The following is a 6,902-nucleotide window of genomic DNA, read 5'->3' on the forward strand; positions in this document are numbered from 1 at the left end:
GAATATGGGAAATGAAATCTTTAGGGAAGCTATGTAATCATTTCGATTACTGCTGTTCCCACCACTTCTCTTCTTGGATTGAGAATGGCGCTTAGGAGACTTCTTGCAATTGTCAGTGTCAGTATCCCAATCAACCTCTGTCTCAGTATCAGTATCAGTATCTTCTCTGTTTTGGCTCAGGAGGAGCATAGTCAGGCGCCTGTTTTGTCCTACGCTCAGGAGGAACATGCTCATCTTCTCTGTTTTGTCCTACGCCTCATCAGCGTGACTATGCTCCTCCTGAGCCACAGTGTCAGTCATTTTCTCTTGCTTGGGGTCAGACTCTCTTCCCGACTCCTCAGGAATGGGGTCCACATGATTGGTAGATTTCCGACCACGATTGGACTTTGGTGCCATTGCTGAAAACTTCAACTGGGAGAAGAGTCTTTCAGTCAACGAGCTTCAGCTCGAGCCACCGTGATCGCCAAAATGGATAAACTTATCTAAGAGCATCGATGCTAGCTGGCTGGCTGGTGAAGGGGGAAAAAGAAAGATTTTGTTGAATAAGTATAGCATAGTGTGATGCAACATAGCCTTCCTCTTGTCATAGTGTTGAGGCAAATCATGTAAGAGTTTGACGCACAAGAGAAGGTGCAGAAGGGAGGCGTTGGTGGAGAGGGAGGTATAGATAAGCTAGGCAAGCAACACGAAGGACAGGAAAGGTAGAGAGTAGCAGGTTAAACCAAACTAATTGTAAGAGGCTGTAAAAGGTAACGCAAAAGGAAGACTTGATTAAAAATTAAAGAATCAGAGTGATGTTTAAGCAAATTTACATGGGTAAAAGCACCGAGCAAGGCCTTAGTAAAGTTACTAAGAGATGCTAGAATTTTCTTACATTTAACTTGGAAAAGGTACGGTTCTGTCCAGGGAAGGGGAGGGGTGGAAAGAGTGAGAAGGGACAATACATGGTAAGTGCTATGCTATAATATCAACAACAAAATGCCCATAACATTTTACTAACAATTAAGCGAGCGATACTTACCTCATGATATGAACAGGAAAGAAAGGAAAGGGAGAGGATGGGAGGAGAGATATACCAACACTTATGCCTACATTTAGTAGCACCATATTGGTAGAAAGTGGGAGAGTAAGGTGGAGAAAATGGAGTGGTCCAAAAAAGAAGAGTAAAGAGAGGTGGCTTGGAGAAAAGAAAACGGATCAAGAAGTAGGGTGCTCAAAACTCACATCCTCCATTTCAAGTTTTTTGAACATCTAGGTTTTTAGGAAGGCTAGATTTGGGAAGGGGAGGATTACCTCGAGGTAATAGGGTGAGGAGCGGGGTGGATATGGAACAAAGGGGCATTGATGGGATAATGGGGAGATTTTAGTAAATGTGGGATGGGTGGGGAAACAAGGCCTAAAGAGTAGGGATTTTTTCAAGTATGGTGGTGGAGGGAGAGCAAGGGAGAAGTGGTTTAGGCTTTTTGAAAGGTTGGTGGTGGTAATTGATAAAGATGTTATATGATTAGCAAGGTAAAAGGTAGGGCAAGGGGGAGAGGATTTACTAGAAGCAAAAAGGTGCTCTAGGAGGGGCTTTAGGAGGGGTTTTACAAACAAACAACCAGAGGTGCCTATAATGGTTTTCTCATTTTGGTGGGGGTAATTGATAAAAGGGGTTTTATGCTTTGCAAGGGAAAAGGTAGGTCAAGGGGGAGGGGACTTACGAGAAGCAAAAGGTGCTTTAGGAGAGGTTTTATAAACAACCAAATGTGCCTTATGGGAGACGATTCTTCTCATTTTGGTGGTAACCTCATGTTAATCAAGATCACTAACGGTGTCCTCCTTGGGTAGGGCCATTGATTCAGCTAAGAGGGTTTGTTGAGATTTCTTTATAGAAAAATAAGCTACCAGTTCTAGGGAAGCAGCCAAGTGAGTTGGATGCATAGAGTTTTGGACAAAAGAGTCAAACTCTAAGAGAGAGGATCTCTTCTGCAATACACTTTGATTGGCCCAAGCTAACGGTTTCACTCTAGGAAAGGATATGGGTGAAATATTTAGGGAAGGATATGGGTGGAAGTTAATTAATAAGATCTTTGAGTCATTCCTCAACAAGATTGTGAAAGGAGTACAAAATTTTTACAAGAATAGATTGGGCTTGGATATAAATGTTGGTGGTATTGAATGTAAAGGCTTACAAACTTGGTATTGAGAAAGTCTTTTTGCACAAATATTTTGGAGGTGGAAGAGGTGAGATTTAGATTTAGAAAGTTTAACATAGATAGCCTTGAATTCTTCTAAGGAAAAAGACACAATTTTGTTAAATTCTTGCGACTTAGTGTTGGCGGGAAGGGTGGGAGTGGAGGGGGTAGGGTTGAAGGAAGAGATAGTGGAGACAAAAGGGGAGGGAGTGGTGGAAAAGATGGAGGAGAAGGAATCAAAGGATAAGCGAGTGGTGAGGGGAGGATTGGCGAGTACTCCACTTTCGGTAGCAGGAGTGCCGAAAGCCTCGGTACTTATGAATTTTCTAGAGGAAGGTGGGATGAATTCAAATTCCTCCAAAGGAAGATTGGAGGTGAGTCCTTGAATCTCCTCTTGACTAAAGAGGGAACAGGGGTGCTTGGTTGGGTGACAAGTGCAAACGGGTTGGTGAAGACGAAAGCCAAAAATAAACCTAGGAGGGTAGTAGGGAGAGTTGATAAAGAGGGTACTAGGATGGGTGAAGGAGGTAAGGAGTGGGGGCGATCATGGAAATGGTGGAAGTGGTGATGGTAGAGTTTGTCGATAAGGGGAAAGAGGGTGATTCCAAAAGACAGTGTAGGAGTGTAGGATTACTCTGGAGGAGAGTAGAGGTGGAAGAGGACTCCATGTAGCCAAAGGAGGACTATTAGATAGTTTGTTGTTTAGAAAAAATCTAGGTTGTTTTTCAAAATATCTAAGCTAGGAAGTTTTTAAAAGAAACAACCAAGCCTCAAAGCTTATAATTAAGCAACTTGCACTACATTTTTGAAGGGAGAAAGAATTAAGAGTGATGTCATTGTAGGTAGAGCATTGAAGGAAGTGCATAAACAAAGTTGTTGCGCAGTAGCTTAGTCTTTCCCTGCGTTCTCCATGAGCTTGAGGTCTTGGTGCTACAAGTTAAGGTACCCTATTGTTAGTATTGCAGATACAAAGAAAAGTAAAAGAGGCCCCTTATCACAGCGATAAGGCGTTATCAAACAATAAGAGGTCTGCGGCTAAGTGAACGAGCTGGTCCCTTTGTTGAGTAAGCCAAACAACCCCTTTCTATGGAGAGCTTACAGCTTCACAGCTAGTCAATGGCATGAACCATATCCATGGTAATTGGCGAGCATTGCACAGCAAAAGCGGCCAAGGTGATGGCTAGTGGGCACTTATATCATAATCACACTCCAAGATATTCCTTTGCTCTACGCGAAGACGCATCATTGCACACACAAGTGTGTGCACCGTCAAATCCGCTCCAAATTTGATCATAATAGGTAAAAAATCAAACACTCAAATCATGAAATTAGGCATAAATTAGCACAATTAACTTGATTAGAGTGATGATTCCACCTCTTACACATCAAACATTACATATCAAATGTTAGTGGTTAGGTTAGTGAAATGAGTAAAATTAGCATGGAAATGAAGCGAATTACTAATGGTTAGTGAGAAATTAGTGAAATTGGGGATTTGGGGTATTCATAACTCAAAACTTAGCTTCCAATTACTTGCACAAACAATCAAACTAAATCAAAATTAAGTTACACACTCAAAACCAATCAAATCAGTAGTAAAATTACTCTATTATGAACATCCTCTTCTCACTATAGGTTATTGATCGGCAACGGCGCCAAATGCGGGGGTCTTTGTAGCATCACCTAATTACAACCCAAGACCAACAAAATTATGAATCCTTGGATCAGCAATCCGGCCAGAGCTTGGCGGTATGAGAATCATTGGATGTATTGAATGAGAGGATTCAAGAGAATGCTCTTCCAATGCAATAGAGATTAGCCATGAATCACCAACTCTAATCACACCATAGTTCAATCAAGCATCAATTACACACATTAAGCCCATCAAAGTCCAATTTTCCATAGAATTGAATCTCAAAGCACTCTCTTGACAAGAATACACTAATTGCATTGGTGTTGGTCTCTCCAATCACCACATACCAATCAAGGTACTTACATACTCTAATCACAAGATTAAAAACCCACTTAATCAACTTAATTACAGAGAGATCAATAAGCAAGAAGCCATCACCACACTCAAATCTAGAATAATGAGAAGGGAAAACTACTTCATGACATAATGGAATATAGAAGAATTAGGACTAATGAAGAAAGTAGAGATTGGATTAATCAAGAAGTGCTTCTCTAATTACAAAGAATTAGCACTAGCCTTTTAAGCATGGGCATTAAGATCAAGGCTAGGCCATCCATAGAGTGAACACTCAAGAGTGAGATCTCAAGAATGGATACTCAAGAATGAATCCTCCTTGCATAAAAGGATTTCTTATGAAGTCATGCACCACAAACCTTTCTACTATGAGATTAAGTTGAACCCTCTAGCATATACAATTTGGAACTCCCAAATGATCCCAAGACCTTATACAATATAAATAGGAAATACTGTGCACATCCATAGCATATCCCTAGCTTGGTGTATAATAGGTATGTCATGTGTTAGCCGTTGCTAACACAAGGTGACTTGTGGAATTCTTGGGTTCACTTTGATTAGCTTGGTGTATAATAGGTATGTCATGTGTTAGCCATTGCTAACGTATGCTCACCGAATCACCAGATGAAGCTCATAGATGGAGCTCGCAAAATCAGACCGTACGCGCGCAATGTAGGTATTGGCGCATAACTCTCATCGGGGGCAACACGCTGCACTTCTCCGCACTCGATTCTGACCACCGGTGCGCACGTAGCATCAAGATGAAGCTCTCACTCTCTCTTGTACACAGTACACTCACTCACAGACTTCAAACTTTTTAAAATGACAAAGGTTTTTTTATTAAGGTAAAAAAAGTGGTATAAATACCTTACAATCTCAAACCCTAATGTTCCAATTTAACCATCTACTCAATCTAAATGTCAAAACTGGGATACAATCCGGAAACTTCTGTAAGCCCCAATATTTACAAAGGTGAAATGTCGGGTTTTCTCAATAAATGAATAAGTACAAAAAATAATAATCCGCCGAGCAATCATTTTCCGTAGGGTGTGTCCAGCTTTCAACACTCCCCCCCTCCTTGTTCATGTGGTCCTCGACATGGCTGTTGAGTTGCTTCTTCATCTGAGGATTTCTCTCATCTTGAGCAGTGATTCATATCTTGCATGTTGAGCTAGTAGCATCGGGCCAAATATATGATATGTGCTGATTGTGAAGAAGCCGGTGTAGAAAGCTTCTTCAAAGGCTTGGAGGTGATAGGATGGCAAAAACATGATCCTTTGATACAATGCATGTATCACCTCCTTGGAAGGCTGACCAGACAGATCATATGCACATTTGTATGTATCTTGAAAGAAGAAGATAATGTATGTCGCCTGGCCTGGTTTGAATGTCTCGAAGACTGCCAAAGGTGTTTTGCAAATCTTTCTCATCATAATGCAAGATAGGTCAGGCGAGCCAGTGGAACAATTTGATAGCGCCCGTTAGGGTTTTCACCATGTATTGCTCACTTATTCTCTCGCCTCCCATCGGGCTTGGCAGCTTTGGGTAATTTAGCCAAGTAGGTTGGCTTCTTTGCAATAGATCATGGGCCTTCCACATTCTCATCCTTGGTAGAGGGCAGAAACTTAGGTTACCTCTGATGACTTTAGGTGCCTCTATCAGATGGATTAGATACCATGGATAGTTTGTTAGCCATGCCTTTCTCCACCTGGGTTGAGAGTCCACTATCAACTTTACTCATTCAGGCTTGGAGATGTCTGCTTTGTACATTGGCACTGTTGGCTCCTCTCTTATCCGCTTGTTGATTGTGGTAGCTTCATATTTCAGCAGAGGATATGGGAGAGGGCTGTAGCCATTCACGCCGTAGGTTGCTGGCATCTATCTTCTAAATAGTCATTGATTTAAAGACCCTCTGCTCCCATTCCAAAGCTTCTCTGACTGTGTCTTTGACTGCTATTTCTATTGCCTTTTGCAGCTTCTCTTCTTCTTCTTGTGTCAGATCTTGTGGCTCTTGAGAGGGTCCTACAAGGATTTCCTCTTGCATGGTGGTGTCCACTGGATCTGCCACATTCTCTATGTCTATTCCCTCCATGGCTGCTGGCCCGGTGCTAAACTACTCTTCTGTTTGCTGTGCTGGCCTCTCAGCTTTTCTATTTGCTTCTAAAATGTCTTCTTTTCTGCTTCAGCTTGTTCTCCCATATTCACAAGGAGGTAGTTCAAATCGGCATTTATCTTTTCCGCCTCCTCGAGCTTTCTCTTGATGGTTTCTAGCTCATTCTGCATTGCTTTGTGCTCTTCTTCCATGTGGGTTTGCATGACCACTGACCCCTGGGCCATCATCAGCCTCTGCTTTTTCTCTAAGGTTAACTCCTTTTGGAGCTCTTTCATTTGTTCTTCATATAAATCCGTCTCAGAAGTAGTGTGAGTCGAGCTAGTAGCTCTAACTCTGGCAGGAGATGCCTATAGCCGTTGGATAGTTTGATCTTTGACTTTCATCTGGTCTTTAAGTTCTATTACCTCATCCTGGCTCGCCTCATTCTCTAGCTCTGCCTTTTCCTTGGCATTTCTCAGTGTTTCCACTTCCTTGGATTCTTCAGCAAGTTGTAGGGTTAGGTTGTCCCTTTCCCTCTCTGCATCTGTCAATGCCTTGCTGAGTTTTTTGTATTCGTCTTCAGCTCCTTGCAATCTTTGAGCTACTTCCTGATTCTCTCGTTCCATCTCCTAGCATCTTTGTAATG

The 6,902-nt window shown here is 42.0% G+C and overlaps 1 pseudogene; it reads left to right on the forward strand.

Moving 5' to 3' along the window:
• The first annotated feature begins 2,398 nt into the window (after window positions 1-2,398).
• Window positions 2,399-2,867, forward strand: LOC147451288 (uncharacterized; annotated as a pseudogene).
• The last annotated feature ends 4,035 nt before the right edge of the window (window positions 2,868-6,902 follow it).

Source organism: Adiantum capillus-veneris, chromosome 9, assembly GCF_014529385.1.
Source record: "Adiantum capillus-veneris isolate H3 chromosome 9, ASM1452938v2, whole genome shotgun sequence".
Taxonomy (NCBI): Eukaryota; Viridiplantae; Streptophyta; class Polypodiopsida; order Polypodiales; family Pteridaceae; genus Adiantum; species Adiantum capillus-veneris.